The sequence below is a fragment of the Myotis daubentonii genome, chromosome 3 (assembly GCF_963259705.1).
Source record: "Myotis daubentonii chromosome 3, mMyoDau2.1, whole genome shotgun sequence".
Classification (NCBI taxonomy): domain Eukaryota; kingdom Metazoa; phylum Chordata; class Mammalia; order Chiroptera; family Vespertilionidae; genus Myotis; species Myotis daubentonii.
Window position 1 is genome coordinate 123,469,011 of NC_081842.1, and position 27,065 is coordinate 123,496,075.

Genomic DNA, 27,065 nt, shown 5'->3' on the forward strand with positions numbered 1-27,065 from the left:
CAGTACGGTGTTTCCTCAAAAAAAATTAAAAATGGGACTTCCATTTGACCCAGTAATCCCACTTCTAGGAATATATCCCTAGAAAACAAAAACATCAATCAGAAAGAATATATGCACACCTATGTTCATAGCAGCACAATTTACAATAGCTAAGATTTGGAAGTAGCCTAAGTGCCCATCAGCAAATGAGTGGATTAGAAAACTGTGGTACATCTACACAATAGAATATTAAGCTGCTGTAGAAAAGAAGGAATTCTTACCATTTGCAACAGCATGGGTGGAACTGGAGAGCATTTTGCTAAGCGAAATAAGCCAGTCAGAGAAAGATAAATATCACATGATCTCATTCATTTGTGCAATATAATGAACATAAACTGATGAACAAAAATAGAACTAGAGACATAGTAGCATCAAACAGACTGTCCAACATATGAGGGCTGGCATGGGGTGAGGGGATAAGAAATCAACCAAGGGAATTGTATGCATGCATATGAGGATAACCAATGGGACCAGAGCACATTATTTAATTTTTCTGGGCCAGAGCATTATATTAATTAAAATCATACCTCATATTTCGTTAGCACTTTCTGTGTCAGGCACTGTGCAAAGCACTCACCCACCACACAATTTTCCTGAACAAGTAAATGATCTTATGAATCTAAAATTGCTTGGTAGAATAGTTATAGCAAGCAGTCAATTGGTATACTATTAACTTAAATAAATATGATCCCTATTATCATAGTAATCTAAAAGGAAATAGAAGCACACTTCTCTAATGGCACAAGACTCTGAAAATAGTTCCAATGCTGATTTTCAAATGGTGAAACAAGTCAGACTAACTCTGAGATGTGATTTCTAGTCATTAAATGTGCTTTGCACTGGACGTTAGTCACAATTCCTAGAAATTTCAGCACAAAGGATCCATGTGTTTGCTGGCAAATGTCTTGAAGTTTGATTTCTCCCTAAAATATTAAAAGAAATAAGTGCTCTCCTAAGTATTAACAATTGAGAAAACATAGAGCCATCTACTTCCCTCTAACTACATGATGATGCATCAGCCAAATTAAACACAAAAAGTAAAGTTATGTAAAAATATAAGAAACATCAATAAAATGTAGTCTTGAGATTCCTTAAGTAAGGGTTTGGCTGAGTTGTAGACTAAAATGACAAGTAATCTGACTTGAATGTATAATCTCTGATAGGAGAAGGACTGATTTAGAAGAATTTTGCATTTGGCTGTTAAATTAGAATTTTAATCCTCTTAATTAAACAGACTTATTAAATATAAATTCAGGGTAGACTGATTTCTGTGTGCTAATATTTTGTTCTTGCTTTTAGCTTGGAGTGTCTGACTTTAAATATTAATGGTGGTATTGTCTTGGTGAGACTGATGGTAGCTGCTGATCATGATGGTGGTGGTGGTGATAATAATGATGGTAGTGGTAATGATAATGATGATGGTGGTGGTAGTGATGATGATGGTGGTGGTGATGATAATGATGGTGATGATAATGATAGTGGTGATGGTGATGATAATGATGGTGATGGTGATGATGATGATGGTGGTGATGGTGATGATAATGATGATAGTGGTGGTGATAATGGTTGTGGTGATGATGGTGGTGGTAATGATAATGATAGTGGTGGTGATGGTGGTGATTGTGCATGTGTTTGTTAAAACCAGCACCTTAGATTGAGACAAACAACATTCCAACCATTACAAAGGATTCCCATAGACCAGTAGTTGGCAAACTGCGGCTTGCAAGCCACATGTGGCTCTTTAGCCCCTTGAGTGTGGCTCTTCCACAAAATACTACGTGCGGGTGCGTACATACAGTGCAATTGAAACTTCGTGGCCCATGCGCAGAAGTTGGTATTTTGTGGAAGAGCCACACTCGAGGGGCCAAAGAGTTGCAGGTGGCTCGCGAGCCACAGTTTGCCGACCACTGCCATAGACCACTACAAAACTAAAATACCAAATTAAACAGATGAAATTCAGAGGTTTTTCAAGCAGATCTTCCCCCTTAAATGTTCTGTCCTTCCCCTGTCTTTTCTACCTTTTTCTTCCCTGGAGCTCAATGAAACTTTTAAATTTCTAAGTTTAATTTTGCATTTCTGTTCTTATGAACCTTAGATATGCTTACAAAGGCCATTTGTAGCACATTGATATGATTTGACCATTTCTCCATCTGGAGGGGAATAAGATATATGAGTGATCACATAGTGATTCCCATTTTCTACTTTACTCTGTGTCACTTTGACCTATGGAGACAAAAATACAGTCTTGGTGGAGAATATTTGAAATCAAACACATCTCTTTGAATTTATTTTAAAAATAGACATTCCAAGCCCTCAGTAAGGTGAAAAAAAACTCTGGTTTTGTGTGGTTTTCAAAACAAGTAAAATAGTCAAAATCACTTATGTTTCTTAATCCCAATACAACCTTCATCAATCTTCCATGTGAGTCATTTTTCAAATCAGTTACTTCCATAATTTGGTCTTGTTAATCTTCCTCAGCCATCCCTTCAGGGTAGCTGTATAGTGTCAATCTCTAGACACACCTCAAATATCTGTCCCCAACTGAATCTATTGGCAAGTACACATGTCTCCCAATTTGTTTTTAAATTACATATTAGACCAGCCGTGGGCAAACTACGGCCCACGGGCCAGATCCGGCCCTTTTGAAATGAATAAAACTAAAAAAAAAAAAAGACCGTACCCTTTTATGTAATGATGTTTACTTTTAATTTATATTAGTTCACACAATCACTCCATCCATGCTTTTGTTCCAGCCCTCCGGTCCAGTTTAAGAACCCATTGTGGCCCTCGAGTCAAAAAGTTTGCCCACCCCTGTATTAGACCCTTAGGTCCAAAGAGAAAACACCTGGAAAACAACTGTGTCTTAGAAATTCATTGAGCAGCTTAAAAATAATTTAAATACGCTTTATTCCTGAGCTGAGGTTTTTATTGCTTAATGTTAACTCTCAAAAATTACATTCCAACAGTCCAGAATGCAAGTACATTGAGGTTTGCATATCAAATGCTTAACAGAAACTTTGAACTACTACTGCTTTTCCCTTTCCACTTTTAGGAAAGACAAAAAGATCAGAAAAAAAATAGTTAATGTTTGGGATTGTGTGAGGGGAATAACAAGAAAAAGGAAATATACTTCTAGGTAGTTTTCTAGGGCCCATACATGATAATCTCCTCCACTTCTACTGCTCCATTAATAGAACTTTATAAAGAATGTTGCTGCTCAGAACAAATATCACCAAGTCATCACAAAATCTTTAACCATGAAAACAAAAGTCTATTGCCATGTAACAAATGAATTTTCACTCTCATTTAGCATGTGACTCTTGAATGGTTACTATGATCCAGGCCAGGGGCAAGGTGCTCCGGATAGAGAGGTTCTTTGCTTCATAAGGCTACTTCTAAACATATGTTGCTAGGCTCTCCTGCTCTAAGGTCTAGTTCCGAGCTGCTTACTAGACAGCAATACCTGGTACCTCAAACTCATACTCTTTTATACTAAAATCATTACCTCCTAAGTATACCCCTTTTCTTTTGTCTTGCAGGTAATATAAATGCATTAAAAGTAGATTGAGAAAAAGTGGGTTACCACAAGGATACAGAGGAAACCTTGTATCCTTGGACAAGAAGTATAGTCAAGCACTCGAGGAACCAGGAAATGGAAAGCATCTAAAACCAGGATGGTCCCTCTGCCCTTCTCCATTTCTCCATGTTTTTCTCTGGCATCCCATAGTTCTCTTATCCTTGCTTCTCTTAATTTTTTTTTCCTCTCTCCCTTTATGACTCTCTCTTTCTATTTCCATCTTTCTCTGTTTCTCAATTCATAGAGCAAAATATGCTTGCTATTACATTCCCAAAATTCTATGTCCTCCCAGCTCACATCCTAATCAAGTCTGTTTAGTGACTCCAGTTTCAACTCCAAATTCTTAGAAGAGAAAATCTTCCTAATATAGTTCAGCTATAAAGCTAAACTATATATATATAGTAGAGGCCCATTGCAGGAAGATTCCTGCAAGAATAGGGCTTCGCTCCTGTCTCTGCCTCTCCTACCCCACCCGTCTCTGCCACTTCTCTCCCACCCATCTCTGCTACCTCGGCTCTGTTGCTTGGCTTCCTTCTACAGTGTCTTCAGTTTTCGCTCCCAGCCGGCATATGCAAATTAGCCGCCATCTTTGTTGGTGGCTAATTTGCATATCACTCTGATTAGCCAATGGTGGGCATAGCAAGGGCACGGTCAATTTGCATATTTGTCTATTATTAGATAGGATATATATTAGTGAATCATTTGCTTGACCCTATAGGCAATTAGTAAGTGGCAGGAGGACTAACTAATTGTATGACCTTAATCAAGTCACTTACCTCTCTGTCTCATTTTCTTTGTCTATAAAATAAAATAACAGTACATGTCACACAGAGTTGCTATCCTATCTAATAAAAGACAAAAAGGGTAATTGACCGTACCTTTGCTATGCTTCCCATGGGCTAATCAGGGTGATATGCAAATTAACCGCCAACAAAGATGGCCGTTAATTTGCATACTAGGCTCCAAGTGGTGGAGCGAAGCCAAACGTACCCTAAGCCTGCCGAGCAGCAAGGCTTCCCGGCCCGGGATCAGCAGAGCCATGAGGCCTCACGCCCCCAGGATCAGCAGAGCGGCGAGGCCTCACAGCCCCGTGATCAGTGGAACAGCAAAGCCTGATGGTTGAGGGGGGCGGTGGGCTCTGGCCAGAGCCCAGCCAGAGTGAAGGCCTGGGTCCCGGGTGCCAGAGGAAAACTGGTGCCCGCAGCCAAGGGAAGAGAAGGCCTATTGCACGAATGTCTTCATGCAACAGGCCTCTAGTATTAGAGATAATACAGATAAAAAAGTTATCAGTCTAAACACAGCATATGCGCTAATGAAATGTTATCTATTACTACTGTATAAGGTTATTTTGAGTCAAGTGTTTTGCAGTTCTCTGGACACATTTTCCCAAGGAAAAACATTTTATATGATTGTTGGGTTCCCAATTATACCCTGTCAAATCTCTGAAACTTAAATGCTTCCAGATCCCACCAGCCCTTTAAAAAATGATTCTCTATTCATGTATATATTCTCTCTATCTCTGTCCCATCCATATAACTGCATAACATTATAGTCCCAACACAGTCTCTTCAAATTCTCCTCCAATATATATTTCTGGAAGTTTAAAGATGTCTCAAATGTATGCACCAGCATCCCTCTCATGCTTACTTGCTCAAGTTCCTGATTTGATGGCTATGCAATGTAAATGTATTGTGGCCATGAGAAAATATCTTTACACTGCTATGTGTACCCTTGTGGAGACCACTCATGCCTTGTCAAGGATGACATCTCTCTATGTCCCCACAGTACCAATCCCTCCTACCATTCCACATCCACATGTAAAATGTCTCTCACAGGTGTAGGCTTTCACACATACATGGTAAGAATGCACATAATGGTTATGGTATAGGATTTAGAGTCATATTATCCACTTATATTTCTTTACCACTGACTGGCTGTGTGACTATTGGTTAGTTACATAATCTCCTTGAGTTTCAGTGTCTTCTTGTGTCCAATAATACTGTTCCCCATAGAGATGTGGTAAAGATTAAATAAGATAGTGTATTTAAAGCCTTGGAGATATTAAGCTGCTAGAAATGGCAAAGTAGTTTTCAGCAGACTAACCTTCCTGAAAGAATCAATTATAAGTTTTGAAAAACTATCTAGAGGCACTGGAGAGCAAAGAAAAGTAAAAAACAAACAAACAAACAAAAAAAAAACACACACACAAAAAAACAGGGAAGATTCAAATCTTGAAAGAAAAGAAACATTCGAAGTGAGATCTACATTTACACAATTTTTTCCTTCAGGCATGCCACAGTCCACATGGAATATAGAGCTCGAGCAAAAGCAGCAGTTTTATTGAACTAAAATGTCAGAGGTGATAGTTTGGAACTGCCACAGTTGACTAGAAATCAAAGTGGGAAGAAGTCCTATATAAGAAGGAATCACATAGGGGATTAATTAATTGCCTGCTAGAATAAAACTCAAAAATTTAAAGAGGAATATAACCCAATCTAGAAGTTCTATATCATATAATTGACAGTGTCCAATATACAATCAAAAAAACTAGATAAGAAAAGAACCAAAAAATATGACCCATAGTCAGGAGAAAAAGCAGTCAACAAAGCAGATTCACAAATTCCCTAAAGTTAGCAAATAATAGATATATTCCAGAATTCATTGGAAGATATGGACATACAGATAAAAAGTTAGAGGATTTTAGGAGACAAATAGAAATGCTAAAATAATAGAGAAATAAACCCTATATAATAAAAGGCTAATATGCAAATCGACCAAACAGCAGAACGACTGGTTGCTATGATGCACACTGACCACCAGGGGGCACATGCTCAATGCAGGAGCTGCCCCGCTGGTGGTCAGTGCACTCCCACAGGGGGAGTGCCACTCAGCCAGAAGCCCTGAGCCAGGCTCACGACTGGAGAATGCAGCGGCAGTAGCAGGAGCCTCTCCAGCCTCCACAGCAGCACTAAGGATTGGCAGTCAGACATCCCCCGAGGGCTCCCAGACTGCAAGAGGGTGCAGGCTGGGCTGAAGGGACCCCCCCACCCCGCCCCGCCACCATCACCATCAGTGCAAGAATTTTGTGCACTGGGCTGCTAGTAAGTAAATAAGTCTCTTAGAACTGAATAAATATCTGAAAAAATTTTCAGATATTTACAACACAGAATATTTCCAGATTGTTCATCTTGGAGACAGATAATTTTAATAGAGATTATCCAAACTAAAAAACTAGAAAAATAATTTTAAAAACACTAAGTAAAGTCAAAATGACATATAAGACGAGATCTAGCAATCTAACCTATACATGATTGGAATCTCTGAAGAAGAGAAAAAGGAATATGAGACAGAAAAAAATATTTGAAAAAAATCTTGGCTAAAACTTTTCCAAATTTGATTAAAAACATCAACCCTCAAATAAAGATGAGCATATTCCCAGGTGGGATAAATACAAATGAAACCACACCTGTGCACCTCATCATTAAATTATTAAAAACTAATGATAAAGAGAAAAAATGTAAGACAGAAGAAAAAAACACACATAATACAGTTGACTTCTCATCAGAAACATTGGAAGCCAAAAGAAAGTAGGAGGATATCTTTAAAGTGCTGGAAGGAAAATATAAATTATAAAAATCCATGCCCTATAAAAATTGAAGGAAAATAGATATTTTTTTCCAATTTAAAACATGGAGGTGAGGCTAACCTGGATCATCCAGTCCACTCAAACCTTCAGAAGAGCACTTCCCAGCTGAGCCAGGACCATATTACAGAATTTTCAATAAATAAGTGGTTATTATTTTAGGCTATCTAATTTTGGGGTTGCTTTGCAGTGATAAAGGAAGGACAGAAAATTGATTTTAAATGTATTACAGCTTAGGTTTTAAGGGCTAAATGCAGAACTTTGACTTTTTTTCTGAAGAGAACCAGAAAGAATGTAATACCTATTACAAATGAATTGGCCCATCAGCCAGCATTAATCCACTTAATACTTACTATATGCCAACTTGGAAATGGTTACTCCATCGAACATAAAAAACCGAGTGAAGGAGTCCAGATTTATGCCAGAAAACAGCACACAATATAATTTGTCATGGTGAAATCTAAGCATTGTGACAAGTGAATGGGGTATATGTTTCAGGGAGATACTCAATAGTGCTTCAAGTAGGCATCATGAAAGACCCTAACCTAATAGAGAATTCAGGAACAAGTCTTCTGGACTCACAAGGAATGAGTTGTAAACCACCCAAAAGTCAGCGCTGGACTGTGCCACCCTTTGTAAATGAAATCATGGTGGACATGGTGCCAACCAAAATGACTAAGGCAGGCTTTGGAAGGTCCTTGCCATTTTTTTTTCTTTACAAGTTTCTTCTACACATGAGTAAAAGGTTATAAAAGGTTTTTAACAATTCTAATAAATAGATGTTAGCTTGAAGAAGGTAAGTCCATAAGTAACCTGCAGTTCCACACAATGGGCCAAGGAGCATAAATAAATGTGTCTCATCAAACAACCTCTACCTGATTTCAAAATATATCATAAACCTATGATAATCAAGATAGTGTGGAATTATGTAAGAATTCACATAGATCAATGAAACAGAATAGGAGGTCAAGAAATACTTTTCTAGACAAAGTTGCCAAAGTAATTCAATGTTTCACAACAAATAGTGCTGGGACAATTAGATACACAAATGCAAAAAAATTAAATTAAATTAAACCATTACCTTACACCATACACAAAAATCAACTAAAAATCTATCATTCACCTAAATATAAAAGTTAAAATTATAAAACTTATAGAAGAAAACATAAGGAAATTTTTGTGACCTTGAGTTAGGCACAGATTACTTAGATATGACATGAAAAGTACAGTCAACAAAATTTTTGATAAATTGGACTTTGTAAAAATTAATAATTTTTGCTTTTCAAAATATACCATTAAGAAAATAAAAAGATAATTCACAAACTGGGAGAAAAAATGCAAATCATATATCTAATGAAGGCCTTTAATCCAGAATATATAAATAACTCCTATAACCCATGAAGACAAACAACCCAACTTTAAAATGGGAAAAATATTTCAGTAGATATTTTATCAAAGAAAAAATATATGAATGGCTAATAAACCTCCAAAAAAGTATTGCAAGCTTACTAAAACAACAATAATTTTTGAAAGAGTCAATATCAAAGATTCATACTGAAACTTAGATGAATCTCAAAACTTGTGCTAAGTGAAAAAAACATACCAGATAATGATTCTATTTATATAAAATATCCAAAAATGACAAATCTGTAGAATCAGAAAGATTAATTGTTGCCTATGGCTAGGTGAGAGCAAGGACTGACTGCAAATAAGCACCACACACAGGAACGTTTTGGAGAGATGAAAACATTATAAAACTGGACTGTAATGATAGCTGCATAACTTTATAAATTTACTTTATAAAGCCATTGAATTGTACACTTACAAAAGATAAATTTTAAGGTATGTGAATTCTATTTCAATAATTTTATTTCTTAAAAGATATGAAAAAAAGAATTATAAAAAGAAAAAAGAAACTGTGAGTAACAGGTACATGAAATTTCATGAGAGAGTCCAAGTGATAAGCACACTGTGAAGTTTTTTTTGTGTTTTTTTCTGACTTACATTTTTTATGTTTTAAATTCTTTATTGTTTAAAGTATTACATATGTGCCCTTTTTCCCCCTTGACCTCTCCCCAGCCACCCCCCACTCCCCAACACATTCCCTCACAGCCCTAGTGTATGTGTCCATTGGTTGTGCTTAAGTTTTAAGCCAGATATGAATCAGGGCAATAATAATACCCAGTGCTGTGATTACAGAAAATACAAACAAGGACTATACCAATTTAAGGTAAATTTATCAGCCAGAATAATTTTGGTTAGCCATAGAGAAGGATATTCAAAGTTTATAGAGAAAAAAAGCTTTCAGCCCTGGCCTGATGGCTCAGTTGGTGGGACCTTCACCACTGCTGTGGGTTCGATGCCCTGTCAGGGCACGTGTGGGAGGAAGACCATTGATGTTTCTCCCTCAGATCAATGTTTCTCTCTCTCTCTCTCTTCTTCCCACTCTCTCTCTCTCTCTAAAATAAAAAACGTTTTAAAAACCAAAACAGTATTTTAAAAATACAGAAACAAGCCAAAAAAAATATATCCTCAGGTAAAGATTTTAAAATTGTAAAAATCTACACTAATAAAAGAGAAACATGGTAATTGGCGTACGACCGCTACCCTTTTCATAGGCTAATCAGCGAGATATGCAAATTAACTGTCAGCCAAGATGGCGGCCGGCAGCCAGGCAGCTTGAAACTAACATGAGGCTTGCTTGCCTCAGTGATGGAGGATCGTTGGAGGAAACCAACGTTCCCCGCCTGTGGCTGCAGGCCTCTGAGCAGGCAGTTTAAGAAACATTGTAACAAATATCGCCGGACTTCAGCCAGCAGATTCACAACATTGTAAGCAAAGGCCAGAAACCTGCGGAGGCCTAAGAGCTGGAGCCAAGCCTCAAGGTAAAGCTGGCCCAGAATTAAAAAAAAAAAAAAGAAAAAAAGGAGCAGTTGGGAACTTCAGTCACTCCCAGCCTGAAAACAGCCCTCAGCCCCTCACCCAGACTGGCCAGGCACCCCAGTGGGGACCCCCACCCTGATCCAGGACACCCTTCAGGGCAAACCAGCCGGCCCCACCCATGCACCAGGCCTCTACCCTATATAGTAAAAGGGTAATATGCCTCCCGGCACTGGGATCAGCGTGACAGGGGGCAGCGCCCAAACCCCCTGATCGTCCTGCATCTCTGAGTGTGACAGGGGGCGGGGCCCCAACACCCTGAGAGGCCCTGCTCTGTGTCTGATAGGGGGGAGCTCCCCCCCGCCCCGCCACGGGCCCTGCTCTGTGTGTGATGGGGTAGAGCCATAACCTCCCCATCGGCCCTGCCCTGAGTGTGAGAGTGGCGGCGCCCCAACCCCCTGATTGGCCCTGTTTTGTGTGTGACAGGGGTGGTGCCGCAACCTCCCCATCAACCCTGCCTTGAGTGTGACAGGAGACGGTGCCCCAACCCCCCAATTGGCCCTACCCTGAGCGTGACTGAGGGTGGCATCACAACCTCCCAATCTGCCCTGCTCTGTGCATGGTGGGGCGGTGCCCCAACTCCCCAATCGGCCCTGCTCTGAGCCCAACCAGGGACTGCACCTAGGGATTGTGCCTGCCCTCTGCCACCCGGGAGCAGGCCTAAGCCAGCAGGTCGTTATCTCCTGAGGGGTCCCAGACTGCGAGAGGGCACAGGCCGGGCTGAGGGGCCCCCCTCCCCCCCCGAGTGCACAAATTTTTGTGCACCGGGCCTCTAGTAAATAAATAAAGCTTTAAAAAATATATTTTTTTTATTGATTTTAGAGATGTATATTGGCCACCTGTATGTCTCTTTGGAGAAGTGTCTACTCAGGTCCTTTGCCCATTTTTTTAAAAAAATCTCTATTGTTGAAAGTATTACATATGTGCCCCTTTTTTCCTCATTGACCCCTTCTAGCCCACCCCCACCACCCACCCCAGGCCTCCACCAACCTATTGTCTATGTCCCTGGGTTATGCATATATGCATACAATTTTTTGTGGTGGATCTCTTCCCAACCAACCCTGTGTTCCCTTTGAGGTTTGATAGTCTGTTCCATGCTTCTATGTCTCTGGATTTACTTTGTTAATCAATTTATTTTGTTCATTATACTCCACATATGAGTGAGATCATGTGATATTTGTTTTTTCTATGACTGACTTATTTCGATTAGCATAATACTCTCCAGGTTCCTCATGCTGTCTCAAAGGATAAGAGATCCTTCTTCTTTTTTTTTTTTTTTAAACAAATTCACATTTTATTTACATCAAAATAAACTGTACAAACTTGACTTTCTTCACTAAAAATAACAGCAATATTTTGTGTATTATTCCTAGATAAACTACAAAACACATTTTTGTAGGTTGTCTAGGTTTTGCTTATAAATCAAGATGAGGCAGTTGATATTATCATGGAAAAAGACAGAATAAAACAGACCAATCTGTTGTCAGTATCCATAGCCTCTGATCCTGTCTTGACCATGAAACAGAAGTATCCTTCTTTTTTCACTGCTGCATAGTATTCCATGGTGTAAATGTACCACAGCTTTTTTATCCACTCGCCTAACGATGGGCACTTGGGCTGTTTCCAGATCTTAGGTATTGGAAATTGTACTGCTATGAACATAGGGGTGCGTACATTCTTTCTGACTGGTATTTCGGGTTTCTTAGATATATTCCTAAAAGTGGGATCACTGGGTCAAATGGTAGTTGCATATTTAATTTTTTTAAGGAAACTCCATACTGTTTTCAATAATGGCTGCACCAGTCTACATTCCCACCAGCAGTGTATTAGAGTTCCCTTTTCTCCAAATCCTTGCCAGCATTTGTCATTTGTTGATTTGCTGATGATAGCCATTCTGACAGGTGTGAGGTGATACCTCATTTCCATTTTAATTTGCATCTCTCTGATGATCAGTGACTCTGAGCATTTTTTCATATGTCTCTTGGTAATCTGTATGTCCCCTTTGAAGAAGTGTCTATTTAGGTCCTTTGTCTTTTTTTAATTGGAGTGTTTGTCTTTGTTTTGTTAGGTTGTATAAGTTCCTTGTATATTTTGAATATTAACCCTTTATGAGATGTATCATTGCCAAATATGTTCTCCCATACACTGGGCTCCCCTTTCATTTTGTTGATAGTTTCTTTAGTTGTGCAAAAGCTTTTAATTTTGATGTAGTTGTATTTGTTTATTTTCTCCTTAGTTTCCTTCACCCTAGGATATGTATCGACAAATATATTGCTATGAGAAATGTATGAGATTTTGCTGCCTATGATTTCTTCTAGGATTTTTATGGTTTCACGACTTACATTTAAGACTTTTATCCATTTTGAGTTTATTCTTGTGTATGGTGTAAGTTGGTGGTTTAGTTTCTTTCTCTCTTTTTCTTTCTCTCTTTCTCTCTCTTTCTCTCTTTCTCTCTCTTTCTCTCTTTCTCTTCTTTCTTTCTTTCTTTCTTCCTTCCTTCCTTTCTTTCTTTCTTTCTTTCTTTCTTTCTTTCTTTCTTTCTTTCTTTCTTTCTTTCTTTCTTCCTTCCTTCCTTCCTTCCTTCCTTCCTCTTTCTTCCTTCCTTCCTTTCTTTCTTTCTTTCTTTCTTTCTTTCTTTCTTTCTTTCTTTCTTTCTTTCTTTCTTTCTTTCTTTCTTTCTTCCTTCCTTCCTTCCTTCCTTCCTTCCTTCCTTTCTTTCTTTCTTTCTTTCTTTCTTTCTTTCTTTCTTTCTTTCTTTCTTTCTTTCTTTCTTTCTTTCTTTCTTTCTTCTTCTTTCTCCCTTCCTTCCTTCCTTCCTTCCTTCCTTCCTTCCTTCCTTCCTTCCTTCCTTCCTTCCTTCCTTCCTTCCTTCCTTCCTTCCTTTCTTTCTTTCTTTCTTTCTTTCTTTCTTTCTTTCTTTCTTTCTTTCTTTCTTGCATGTATCTGTTCACTTTCCCAGCACCATTTATTGAAAAGACTGTCTTGACTCCCTTGTATGCTCTTACCTCCTTTGTCAAATATTAATTGAGTGTAATAGCTGGGGTTAATTTCTGGGTTCTCTGTTCTGCTCCATTGATCTATTTGCTTGTTCTTGTGCTAGTACATGGCTGTTTTGATTAAAGTGGCTTTGTAGTACAATTTGATATCTGATATTATGGTCCCTCCAACTTTTTTTCTTCTTTCTCAAGATTGCTGCAGCTATTCAGTCTTTTTTGGTTCCATATAAATTTTTGGAGTGTTTGTTCTAAATCTGTGAAATATGCCGTTGGTATTTTAATAGGGATTGCATTGAAACTGTAGATTTCTTTGTATAACATTTTAATGATGTTAATTCTACCAATCCATGAACATTGTTTCCACTTGTTTATATCTTCTATCTCTTTTTTCAAAGTCGTTTAGTTTTCAAAGTACTAGTATTTTACCTCATTGTTAAAGTTTATTCCTAAGTATCTTAATTGTTTTTGTTACAGTGGTAAATGGAATTGTATTTTTAGTCTTTCTGAGAATTCATTATTGGTGTATTAAAATGTTATCAATTTCTAGGTGTTAATTTCATATCTTGCTACATTACTGAATTCATTTATTAAATCCAGTAGGTTTTTGATGGAGTCTTTGAGTTTTCTATATACAATATCATGTCAACTGCAAATAAGGACAGTTTACTTCCTCCTTTTCAATTTGGATGCCTTTTATGTTTTTCTTGTCTGATTGCTGTGCCTAAGACTTCCAGTACTATGTTGAATAAGTGTGATAAAAGCAGATATTTCTGTCTTGTTCCTGTTCTTAAGGGAAATGGTTTTTGTTTTTTCCCCATTGAGTATGATGTTGGTTATAGGTTTGTCATATATAGCCTTTATTATGTTGAGATATGATCCCTATATTCATACTTTGCTGAGAGTTTTTATTAAAAATGGGTGTTGGATTTTTTCAAATGTTTTTTCTGTACCAATTGATATGATCATGTGATTTTTGTCTTCAACTTGTTTATGTGATGTATCACATTTATTGATTTGTGAATATTATACCAGCTTTGCATCCCCAGAATAAATCCTACTTGGTCATGGTGTGTGGTCTGTTTAATGTAATGCTGCATCTGACTTGCTAATATTTTGTTGAAGATTTTAACATTTATGTTCATCAGGGATATTGGCCTGTAGTTCTCTTTCTTTGTAGTGTCTTTATCCGGTTTTAGAATTAGGATAGTGCTGGCCTCATAAAAAGAACTTGGAAATGTTCCTTCCTCTTGGATTTTTTTGAATAGTTTGAGGAGCATAGTTGTTCTTTGAAGGTTTGGTAAAACTCCCTGTGAAGCCATCTGGACCAGGGCTTTTGTTTGCTGGGAGGTTTTTCTTTTTTATTACTGCTTCAATTGCATCAATTGTTACTGGCCTATTCAGAATTTCTGATTATTCCTGATTCAGTTTTAGAAAATTGTATTTTTTTTAGGAATTTGTCCATTTCGTCCAGGTTGTCCAGCTTGTTATCATATAGTTGTTCATAGTATTTTCTTACAATCCTTGGTATTTCTGTGATGTCAATTGTTACTTCACCACTTGCATTTCTGACTTTATTTATTTGGGTCCTCTCTCTTAGTTTCTTGATGAGTCCGGTGAAAGGTTCATCAACCTTGTTTACCTTTTCAAAGAACCAGCTCTGTTTACCTTTTCAAAGAACCAGCTCTTGGTTTCAATGATATTTTGTATTTTAAGTCTCCATGCCATTTATTTCTGCTGTGATCTTTATTATCCCCTTCCTTCTATTTACTCTGGGCTTTCCTTGTTGTTCTCTTTCTAATTCTTTAAGTTGTAGGGTTAAATATTTTATGATTAATTTTTCTTTTTTTCTTTTTTTGAAGTAGGCCTGTATTGCTATGAACTTCCCTCTCAGGACTGCTTTTGCTGTGTCCAGGAGATGTTTGGTTGTTGTGTGTTCATTTTCATTTGTTTACAGAAAGTTTTTTCTTTCTTTCTTTTTTTTTTTTAATATATTTTATTGATTTTTTACAGAGAGGAAGGGAGAGAGATAGAGAATTAGAAACATCGATGAGAGAGAAACATCGATCAGCTGCCTCCCGCACATCCCCCACTGGGGAAGTGCCTGCAACCCAGGTACATGCCCCTGACCGGAATCGAACCCGGGACCCTTCAGTCTGCAGGCCGATGCTCTATCCGCTGAGCCAAACCGGCTTTGGCTTTATTTCTTTCTTGACCTCATTGGTAACCCATTCATTGTTTAATAACATGCTATTTATCCTCCATCTGTTTGAATGTTTTTGAGTGTTTTTACTGTAGTTGATTTCTAATTTCATGCCATTATGGTCTGAGAAGATGCTTGATAGCATTTAAATCTTCTTGAACTTGTACAGACTTGTTTTGTGACCTAAAATGTGGCCTTTCTTTGAGAAAGATCCATGTGCACTTGAGAAAAATGTATATTCTGCAGCTTTGGGGTGAATTGTTCTGTAAATGTGAATTAAATCCATCCGATCCAGCATGTCATTTAGAGTCACTGTTTCCTTGTTGACTTTTTGTCTAGAAGATCTATCCAGTGAAGTCAGTGGGGTATTAAAGTTCCCTTCTATGAATATATTGCTGTTGATCACTCCCTTAAAGTCCTCCGGAAGTTTTGCTATATATTTACATGCTCCTATATTGGGTGCGTATATATTTACCTAGGTTATATCCTCTTGTTGGATTGATCCCTTTAGTATCATGTAGTGACCTTTACTGTTTCTTGTGAATGCCTTCATTTTGAAGTCTCTTTTGTCAGAAATAAATATTGCCACCCCAGCTGTTTTTATTTGTTTGTTTCCATTTGCATGGAAAAAAATTTCCATCCCTTCACTCTCATCCCATTTGTCTTTTGTTCTGGTGTGGGTCTCTTGTAGACAGCATATAATTGGGTCATGTTTTTGTTGTTGTTTTTTTTTGTTTGTTTGTTTTGTTTTGTTTTTTATCCATTCAGCTACCCTATGTCTTTTGATTGGGGCATTTAATCCATTTGCATTTAATGTTATTATTGATAGGTACTTATTTATTGCCATTTTAATCCTTTATGTCTCTATTTCTCTCTCTATTTCTTCTCATTACAATAGTCCCTTTAGCATTACTTGCAGTGTTGATTTAGTGGTGATCAATTCCTTTAGACTTTTTTGTCTGGGAAGCTCTTATTTTACTATCTATTTTTGAATTATAACTTTACTGGATATAGTAATCTTTGTTTCAAATACTTACTTTTCATTTTTTTGAGTATTTCATGCCATTCCCTTCTGGCCTGTAGAGTTTCTGATGAGAAATCAGCTGGAAGTCTTATGGGAGCTCCTTTGTAGGTAACTGTTTGCTTTTCTCTTGATGCTTTTAAGATTCTCTCTTTGTCTTTAATTTTTGGCATTTTAGTTATGCTGTGTCTGGGCATGGGTCTGTTTGAGCTTTTGCTTGACTTTTTCTTTCAACATGTTAGGGAAGTTTTCTGCCATTATTTCTTCAAACATGTTCTCTATATTGTGCACACTTTTTATACCTTCTGGTGCTCCAATAATGTGGACTATGTTACACTTCATGTTGTCCCTTAAACTGTCCTCATTTTTAAAAATTCATTTTTCCTTTTGCTGCTCTGATTGGGTGTTCTCTGCTACCTATCTTCCAACTTGCTGATTCTATTCTGTGCTTCATCAAACTTACTGTTTATTTCTTTTAGTATATTCTTCATTTTGGATATTGTATTCTTCACTTCTGAATGGTTCTTTTTTATGATTTCTATGTGTGTGTGTTTTCATGCTTTTGTAGCTCTCATTAAGTTCCTTAAGCATCCTTATGATTTATTTAAACTTTATATCTGACAAATTGCTTTCCTCCAGTTCATTTACCTCTTTTTCTTGAGATTTCTCCTGTTCTTTCATTTGGGACATGTTTCTTTGTCTCCCCATTTTGGTTGCTTCTTTGTTTTTGTTCCTATGTGTTAAGTAGATCTTTTATGACTCCCCATCTTAGTAGGGTGGCCTTATGTAGTGAGTATTTTGTAGGACCCAGTGGCACAATTTCCTTGATCACCTGAGAGGTGCTCCAGAAATGTCCCTTGTGTGGATTATGTGGGTCCTCCTATTGTACTTGAGTATTTATTGCTATTGGCCCCTTCATGTGTGGGATTGATCCTCAGGCTGTGAGGATCAACATCAACCACAGTGTGCAAGCTCCTGAGCAGTTGCTGACCCCATGAAACAAAATTCTAATCAGCAAGGTCTGGTGCCTGCTGAAATATCCGTTCTCCCTTTGGATATGCCACTTTTGAAGCTAATTAGATCCTGCTCTGATGTTTTCTGAAGCTGGCCAGTGGGTGTGTCTGTTCTGGGGCCCCTTGGGAGGGAGCGAGTCATTAATCAGACACTGCCTGTGACTGGCTCTGGGAAACTTGTTTGAGCTACAAAGAAATCCACAGTTTGTGGCTGCCTCTTACGGCCTCGATGTTCATGGGAAGGACCCAGCTGCTTACCAAGGTCCACTCCCACCAGCGCCAAACCTGAGGGCAGGTCAGCAAAAGACCCAAGGCATCCAAGACTCACCTCTGCCTGCCTCCACCTGCTGAAGGAGTTTCTGGCAGTACTCAAGTTGCATGAGGTAAGTTCACCAGTTAGTGGAGTCCCCAGGTAGGGGAGAGTGTTGTTCACCAGATTGAGACACGTTCAAACTTGGTGCCAGTGCTGGGCCTGAGGCCACTCAGCAAAAGACCCAAGGGATATCAAATGTCTCTGTCTGCCTCCTTGTATCCACAGACCTTTGTGGTGGGGCGGAATCTTAAGGAATTATCAGGACAAAGCTAGCAGAGTTTATCAGGCACAAATTGACCAGGATTTGGCCGTGTGAAGGGAGGCTTTGCACTAGTTGGGCATGTGATATAAAAATGGCTCCTATGCTAGAGATGCACAACTCTGTCTACCCCAGATTCTGCCAGGAGCCAGAGCTAAGCAGAGCAGAAAAACCTGGAGTTGGGAAGTGGGGCTAGTGGATCTCCAGTGAGGGGGAGGCACCAGTCAGTCTTGGGCAAAGGTAGGGGGAGTAGACTGTGCCCCAGAACCACACAACTCAGTCTTTTCCAGATTCTTCACAGACATCCTAGGGATCCTGAGGCTCAGCAGGGCTGATCCACCTGGAGTTAGGAAGGTAGAGCCCCCAGAAACCCAGAGGGTGAGACTAATGGATATCTTGAGAGGGGATGATGCCAGTCAGGTTCACAGAAAAGTAAGGGAAATGCCCCCCAGAAGCCATACAACTCAATCATTGATACCCCCTGAGTCTTCCCATACTTCTACTTCCTGACTCAGGCAGCTGACTCCTCAGCAGGGCTCAAACTCTGCAAGGTGAAAGGAGAGGAAGTCCAGAGGATGGAGCTGTTGCATTCCCCCAGGCTAATGTTGTAGGAGGGGAGTCCTCCACCCAAGAAATTTATCATCTGTGGTGTGGGAGAAGGACATAGCACAGGGATCCTGGCAGCTGTCCCTTCAGCACTCTCTCTAGTAAGCCACAAACCCCAGTTTCTCCTCATATGATTCTATTCCACTCTGCCCTCCCTCCACCTGAGACCAGGGTTAGTGGCTGCAAATGAGATTTTATGCATTGGCCCATTAAGAGGGCACTTGTGTCTCTAGCAGACTCCTTTCTCTTCCTGGTAGGCAGAATCTCCATTGATTTTCACAGTGAGATGTTATGTGGGTACCTCTCCCTGGCTCTGGTTCTCTGTGTTGGGGAACCCACTCCTTAGAGTGTACCTCTGCACCTAAGATATCCTTCTGGAACCTCAACTTCCACCTGTGGAAGCAGAGTCAGCCCTTCTTGGGTCTCCAACTTTTATATGTGGCTTCTTCTGTAAATCTTTGGTTATAAGACATCTGTTCAGACAAGCTTTGGTTGGTTCAGTCTTCAGTTGGTTATTCAGGTTGATTGTTTTATATTTTAGTTGTAAATCCAGCTTGATCCTGGGATCAGGTGAGTGTACCTTCCACCTACTCTGCAATGGTTTTAATTTCATCTTGACTTCTCAGCTTCCAGAGATGATGAAAAAAGTGAGTACCAACAAGGCCCACTTTCTTGCTTTATGGTTTTAGGGTTCCCCAGCCACCACTAGAGACATTTACAGATGGCTTTGGATATTTGTCGATTTTCTTGTCCAACACCCATTCTTTCCTCTTCTTTGTATTTATTTCTATTTTCCAGACTTTTATGCTTTTGGTGTATTCAGTGTGGTTTTTATGCATGTTATTCATTCACACTTTCCACTTACCTAATCCAATATAATTGCAGAGAACCCTAAAAATTTTTTCTTAGGATGGTGGGCATTTGGGAAATTAAGTGGGTGCAATCCAGGGAAAGGAAACAAGAAGCTGGCCATGAAGTTCCCAAGAGCAATCCCCAGCCCTTTATCTGAGGCCTTTTCTCAGGGTGAGTTCCCCTTTCTCTTCTCTTGTGTATTTCCCCTAGAACCAAATCTTCTCTCTTAAGGCCCAACACCTGCTTCCTTAAAAAAAATATTTTTTTACTAAGACTTTCTCCCTCAGTCATCCTACCTGGAGAGACTTAAGGATTGCAGACAGTGGAAATTCAGGTTGAATTATTTACCTTCTCTCAAATGGAACAAGCATAAGAACAAAGAAAAGAACCCACTGATTTGACATTTATATATCTTACTAGAGGTTCAGTGCATGGATTTGTGCACCAGTGGGGGTCCTTCGGTCTGGCCTGTGGGGATTGGACTGAAACCAGCTCTCCGACTTCCCCTAAGGAGTCCCAGATTGCAAGAGGATGCAGGCCAGGCTGAGGGACCCCACCAGTGTACAATCCGGGCCAGGGAGGGACTGCGCAAAGGCTCCAGGGCATGTCCGGCCCATCTTGCCCAGTCCCGATAGGCCGGACCCCAGCAGCAAGCTAATCTACTGGTCAGAGTGTCTGCCGCCTGGTGGTCAGTGTGCATCATAAAGACTGGTTGAATGGTTGAATGGTCAGACACTTAGCATATTAGGCTTTTATTATATAGGATAATGTGATCACCATAACAAGTCTATAACCAACTTTCACCAAACCAAGTTATTCAATATTATTAACAATGTTTTCATGTACATTATACCCTGATTTATTTAACAACTGGAAGTTTATACCTTTTATTCCCCTTCACCTATTTCATCTCACTCACTCCCTGCTGGCAACCAGTTTGTTCTCTGCATTTGAGTCTGTTTCTGTTTTGTTTTTTTGTTCATTTATTTTGGGGTTTTTGTTTTTAGATTCCACATGTAAGTAAAATATATAATATTTTTTCTCTGATTTAGAACACATAGATAATACCCTCTAGGTTTATCCATGTTGTCACATTGTTGCAAATGACAAGAGTTATTGCTGAGTAATATTTAAATTGTACACCTGGAACTAATCCTATCTAATAATAGACAAACATGGTAATTGACCATACCTTCTCTACCTCTCCCATTGGCTAATCAGCGAGATATGCAAATTAACCCAACCAAGATGGCGGCCGGCAGCCACACAGCTGAAGCGAGTAGGAGGCTTACTTGCTCCAGTGATGGAGGAAGCCAAGGTTCCCCACCTGCCAGGGCCCAGCTCTGAGCTCCAAAAGCAACAAAGTTTCAATTATAGAAGCTAAACAAACCCCAGATACCTGCTTTCAGCAGGCTGTGGCCTCAGAGCTGGAGCGAGCAGGAGCCCGGCTCTCAGCTCCAGTGACGGCAACAAAGTTTCAATTATAGAAGGTAAATAAATCCCAGAATAAAAAAAAAAAAAAAAGGAGAGGCTGGGAGCTTCAGTTACCGGCCAGCCTGAAAATGGCTCTCAGTCCCTCACCCAGACTGGCCAGGCACCACAGTGGGGACCCCCACCCTAAAGGGGGTGTGGCCAGCCTGAAAATAGCCATCAGCCTCTCATCCAGGCTGGCCAGGAATCCCAGTGGGGACCTCCACCCTGAAGGGGGTGTGACCAGCTGCAAACAGCCATCAGCCCCTCACCCAGGCTGGCCAGGCACCCCAGCGGGACCCCCACCCTGATCTGGGACACCCTTCAGGGCAAACCAGCCAGCCCCGACCCATGCACCAGGCCTCTATCCTATATAGTAAAAGGGTAATATGCAAACTGACCCTAACAGCAGAAAGACTGGGAATGACTGGTCACTATGACACACACTGACCACCAGGGAGCAGACGCTCAATGCAGGAGCTGCCCCCTGGTGGTCAGTGCGTTCCCATAGGGGGAGCTCTGCTCAGCCACAAGCCAGGCTGACAGCTGCCAGTATAGCGGTGGTGGTGGGAGCCTCTCCTGCCTCCTCAGTAGTGCTAAGGATGTCCGACTGCAGCTTAGATCTGCTCCCCGCTGGCAAGTGGACATCCCCCAAGGGCTGCCGGGCTGCCAGAGGAATGTCTGACTGCCAGCTTAGGCCCAATCCCCTGGGGAACAGGCCTAAGCCAACAGGTGGTCATCCCCCAAGGGGTCCCAGACTGTGAGAGGGCACAGGCGGGGCTGAGGGGAACTTCCCCTGCCCCCCCCCCGCCACTCCTCCCCCCCCCCCCCCCGCTGAATGCACAATTTTTTGTGCACCAGGCCTCTAGTCTATAATAATAAAAGCATAATATGCTAATTAGACTGGACAGCTGAATGACCTTTCAAAGGTCATTCCGGACATCCTTCCGGATGAAGCTGTGGCAGTGGGGGCTGAGGAAGAGGTGGTTAGGGGCAATCAGGCAGACAGGCGAGCCATTAGGGATGATGGGCCAGGAAGGTGAGCAGTTACGGGCAATCAGGCAGGCAGGCAAGTTGTTGGGAGTGATCAGGCAGGCAGGAGAGTGGTTAGGGGTGATCAGGCAGGCAGGCGAGTGGTTAGGAGCCAGCAATCCCAGATTGTGAGAGGGTGCCATCTGGGCTGAGGGATCCACTTCCCATGCAAGAATTTTGTGCACTGGGCCTCTAGTATAAGAATGTATGCCAATTATACTTCAATAAAAAAAATCTGATGGGTACCCATATATTACTTTTAAAATAAAATTGCAGACTTTATGGTCCCAACTATATGACACTATATAAAGACAATAAAGGAGGTTATTAGGGAGGGAGGGATGAATAGGCAGAGCACAGAGGTAATTTTGGACAATGACACTACTCTGTATGATACTATAATAATGGATACATGTCCAAACCCATAAAATGTACAATGCCAAGAGTGAACCCTAATGTAAACTCTGGACTTTGGGTGATGATGTGCCAATGTAGGTCCATCAACTGTATCAAATATACCACATGGTGGGGATATTCATAGTGGGGGATGCTATATATAGGCAGCACAAAGAGAATATAGGAAATCTCTATACTTATGGCTCAATTTTGTAAGAACAAAATTACTCTAAAAACTACTACTGAAATAATCTGAAAAATAAAGTCCATTGATTTTTTTAAAATAAAAAAAGAACAGACTTGATAGGTGGAATAAATATCAAAATCCTGGCGTTGTCATTCTGCTCCTGGATGGTAGTCACCAGAATTATATGTGGCCATTATCTCACCTGCAGAAGCAGGTGCTTGGTGGTGGTAGCTACTGTTCCTATTATTCAGGATTAGTCTTTACTCTGACTTCTCAAGAATTGCTTATAACAACAGCCTTGTCAACAGATGCACTGGGCAACCTCAGGCCTGTACAACATCTCTAGAATTCAAGAAATGTCTAGGCCCATGAACAGCCCAACATTGATACATTTCCCCCCACATCTATGCCCAGAATCAGAATTTTTTCTATCTCACAGACTGGATCTTCATTCTCTTTGTCAGTGAGTTGGACTAACAGAAGCCAGAAAAGTATAGCTATTTTGGAACAATGCCATTAAAACAGCTATTGAAAAGGAAATGTTAAATTATTCTATTTTGTTTGCTTGTTAGTTTATGAAATACTATGTGACAATATAAATTCTGGAGAATGAAATTCATGTTTTGCTCTCCCAGAATTTTTATCAAGATTCCATTGCAAGCAAGTCACCAAGTCTACATGCTTCTTGCTTGGGAGGGGTTTATATCCCAGGGCTGAGTGAGGTTGCCTGAAGACCACCTCTCTTCCTGCCTTTGTGAAAACCTACTCTGGGTGGTCAATTCAAAGACCTACAGAGGTGGCCCATAACAAAGGAAGGAAGCAACTAGAAGGCCAAGCCTAGGAGTGGCTATCCAGCACCAACCAGCCACCTAGTGCTCATTAGGAGAGAAGTAATGCAAGATGCTGCTCAGCTGTCTATGCATCTAGCTGCTTCTCCATGGTATACTTTCTCTTGTAGAGGTAGATTTTAATAACAAGAGCTAAGTTCTGTGTGAGACAATCAAAGCATGTTTGTAAACTGCATCCAATCGCAGAGCCCAGTGAGTGGCCTCTGGCCTGTACTCGCTGAGAATAATGTGTGCCATGCCTGGAAGGTTCCCTCCATGGCCATGCTTTAAGATGGTGACAGGCCCTCACAGGGTGGCTGCATGGTGCATCTAAGGAGGTCAGACCCTGGGCCCTGTGCTCTTGTCCTCTGAAAAGATTCCCATGTTTTGGTGGCAACAGTGTTGTTGGACTACCAGAGCCCATGTCCATTTGGAACAGGGCCACACTGCTGACTAGAACAGTCTGCTGAAGCTCTGGGGCTCTGAAAACTCCTGTAACCTTTGCAAAATCCTTGGAGGTAGCTCTATGAATGACTGAGATGGCTTTTCTACCAGGTCAGCAGAATAAGGGCTCAGGGTCATATTTGCTTTGATTTTGGAAGGAATAAAGAAAAGTGACAATTCTTCCCTATTTGTGTTTGTATTCTTATATTCATACAAAATATCACAGACTGGGTGGCTTAAACAACAGAAATTTGTTTTCTCACAGTTCTGGAGGCTAGAAGTCTGAGATCAATTTTTAATGGTGAAGTTAATTGTATATAATTCTGTTGTCAAAGTTGGTTCCTTCCAAGGCCTCTATCCTTGGGTTGGAGTGTCTTTGCCCTATGTCCTACAAGATCTTCCCTTGGGTCTGTGTCCTAATCTTCTCTTCTTATAGGGACACCAGTCATATTTTTTTAACTTAATTACCTCTGCAAAAACCCTCTCTCCAGTACAGTCACATCTGAGGTACTGGGGGTTTAGGACTTCACCATATGGGGCTGGGGTGGGGAACACGATTCAGCCCATAACACAAGGAGATGGGGAGCTGTGTCCATGACCCTGAAAGCCTTTCCTTTAACACAAATTCAGATCATGTTGTTTCAAAATCTACGCCAGCTAACTTCTTCAGGTTTTAGGCTTCTAAACTTGCTCCCCAGACTTTCATACAATGGAGAGGCCTCTTTAAAACTTATGGCACATTCATAACAAATGTTCATAGTTCTAAGGCTGATCTTATCAAAAAGCTTTGTCAGCACAAAGCCTTCTGGATTTACATATGGGACTCTGGAGAGAACCACATGGTGTCAAGGAGAAGCTGGACTGGAGCCTCCTCTTTTGGTAACCAGATTGATATCTAATCCCCTTTATAGTCTTGTTTTTCAACTTAAACTGTATATTCCCCAAGTCCTCTGCTGAATAAATAAATTGAATTAGGGATGGGGTTGTTCAACTTTGCATAATGCTGGCTCACATCTGTGAAATTTTATATGGCTTTGTCTAGGACTTAGACCAGTTATTCTTGCCCAGCAATAATGGTTTGATTCTCACATTAAACTTGTTATTTTGATAGAGGGCCAAAAAATGCAGACTCAAGAATCTGAAATGACCCATATTCCTAAGCAAGGCCCTGGCAAAGCCAGCTATCTGTGGGTGATGGGTGAGGGCCCTGGCTTCTAATTTTGTGGTCTCCCTGAGGAACAAACGTTTCTTTTGTGTCTGTTTCTACTTTGATGTGGGAATAAAAGTAGTTATATATCATTGATGTGTTAGAATAAACATTTTATAAGGAACATATGTACAGGTATTCTGAACTTTGATACCATTACAAATCAAGAAAATGAAGGACACAAGCAGGCCAGGGTCGCTCAGTGGAGCCCAGCCTCCCTGCACGGCCTCCACATCTGCAGCCACCACACCAGCCCCAGAGGCTGAGCCCTGTGGCAGCGAAGTCCTGCCACAGACAGAACTCATCCTCATTCCACAGGAGGCATTTGTAAGAGCAGAGCCCATGGCACACTCTCCAGGAAACGAGGAGGACAGTGTTTTCTCTGAACTGCAGGCCTGATCCTCCCCTGGGTCCCCAGTAATGCATTTCTGTGAATTAAGGTGGGACCTTGAGGAAGGGGCAGAAAGCTGCTCAGGCCATGAGCTAAGATGAGTAAGTGCCTTTGTTTGAAGGCTGAGCAGGACTGTGTGCAGAGTGGACCAGGTCCTGGTCTCCAGGCCTGCTGACCAGACCCTGGTTCTCAGCTTCGGCGTGCAGGTAGGGACAGAGATTGACAGAATGCAGGGTGAGGATGCAAAGACTGGGGTGAGGAAGCCTCAAGCCTCCTCATCCCAAGAGTCTTCCAACCAAGTATCATTTTCCCTTCATGCTCCTTTCTTCCTGGAATCTGTTGCAGCCCACCGCTGCTGCCACAGGCAGGGCTGAGACCACAGACCTCGGAAGCCTACAGATCTGTGCTCGAATCATAGCTGCCATTGAATGTGCCATCTTAAGTATTATGCCCCATATTCACTCTCTTTCTCTTTAAAACACAACTCTCTCCAGCATTGCTGTGTATTCATAAAGTATGTTAAGAACCTGGGGCCTGGCATTCTTATTATTGTGCTTTTTGAATGTCCAGGTTCAGTTCATCATGTGATAAGCTCATTAGAGAAGAAAAGCAAACACCTTGAAGAGCAAATTCTGCTTGTCTGTCCCTCAAGGGCTTCTAGAGCCACACCCACCTATGGGCACTGCCCTGACAGCCACGCCAGAGATGGTAGAGGCCTCTCACCTCCTTCCTAGTTCATCGCAGGAAGCCCCACGTGACCACTGGCCTCGGTCTGAGCACAAGAGCCTGAAATGAGGAGGCCCTTAGCACTGGGAAGAGAGGCGCCCTCTGCATGCACGTGCCTGTATCCCAGAGAGGAGAGGCATGATTTTCAAAGTGCTGGCACCAGAACTGGAGGTTCTTTCTTTTGTGAAAACCCAGCCAAAGCCAATAGGACACTTCTTACCAAAGACCATCCTCCCTGTTCTACAAATGAATGTCAGGTTTCCCAAAGTAATGCTTAGGGAACCCTAGGGGAAAAAGTTTAATTTTGAATTGGTTCTCATCTCCCAGGCTGTGAGCTTACCCTTAAGAAGAAATAATAAAGGCTGTTAAATATTTGTACCCATAGAATCTGGCAGTGTCTGGCACATAAAAACCATAGTAACAGTGCAACAAATGTTTATTGAATGAACCATCAAAGTCTTTATTTTCTCCATAAAATGGGTCCAAAACATCTATCTATCTATCTATTCTATATAATGGAAGCCTAATATGTGAATTGTCCCCTCAACCAAGAGTTTGACCACTCACCATGACGTGCACTGACCACCAGGGGACAGCGTGGAACATGGCGGGCTTCGGGGGGCGACAAGGCACTGGCAACAGGCAGCAACAGAAGTGCTGCCGGCCCGATGGGCCCTGATGAAAGCAAGCTGGACCATGGCGAGTTGGTGCAGGTGAGTGGGCAGCACCAGGCCAATCGGGTCCCCACTCTCACTCGCCTTGGCCTGGTGCTGCCGGCTCACCTGCTCACTATCTCACCATAGCCTGCCCTGCACCTGCATGGCCTCTTTTGGGTGAGCCAGGCCGCAGCTACCAGGACTGCAGGGGCCGGTGGGGCTCCCCATGAGTTCGCATAGGAGCCAGTCTGCAAGGCCAGCCAGGAAAGA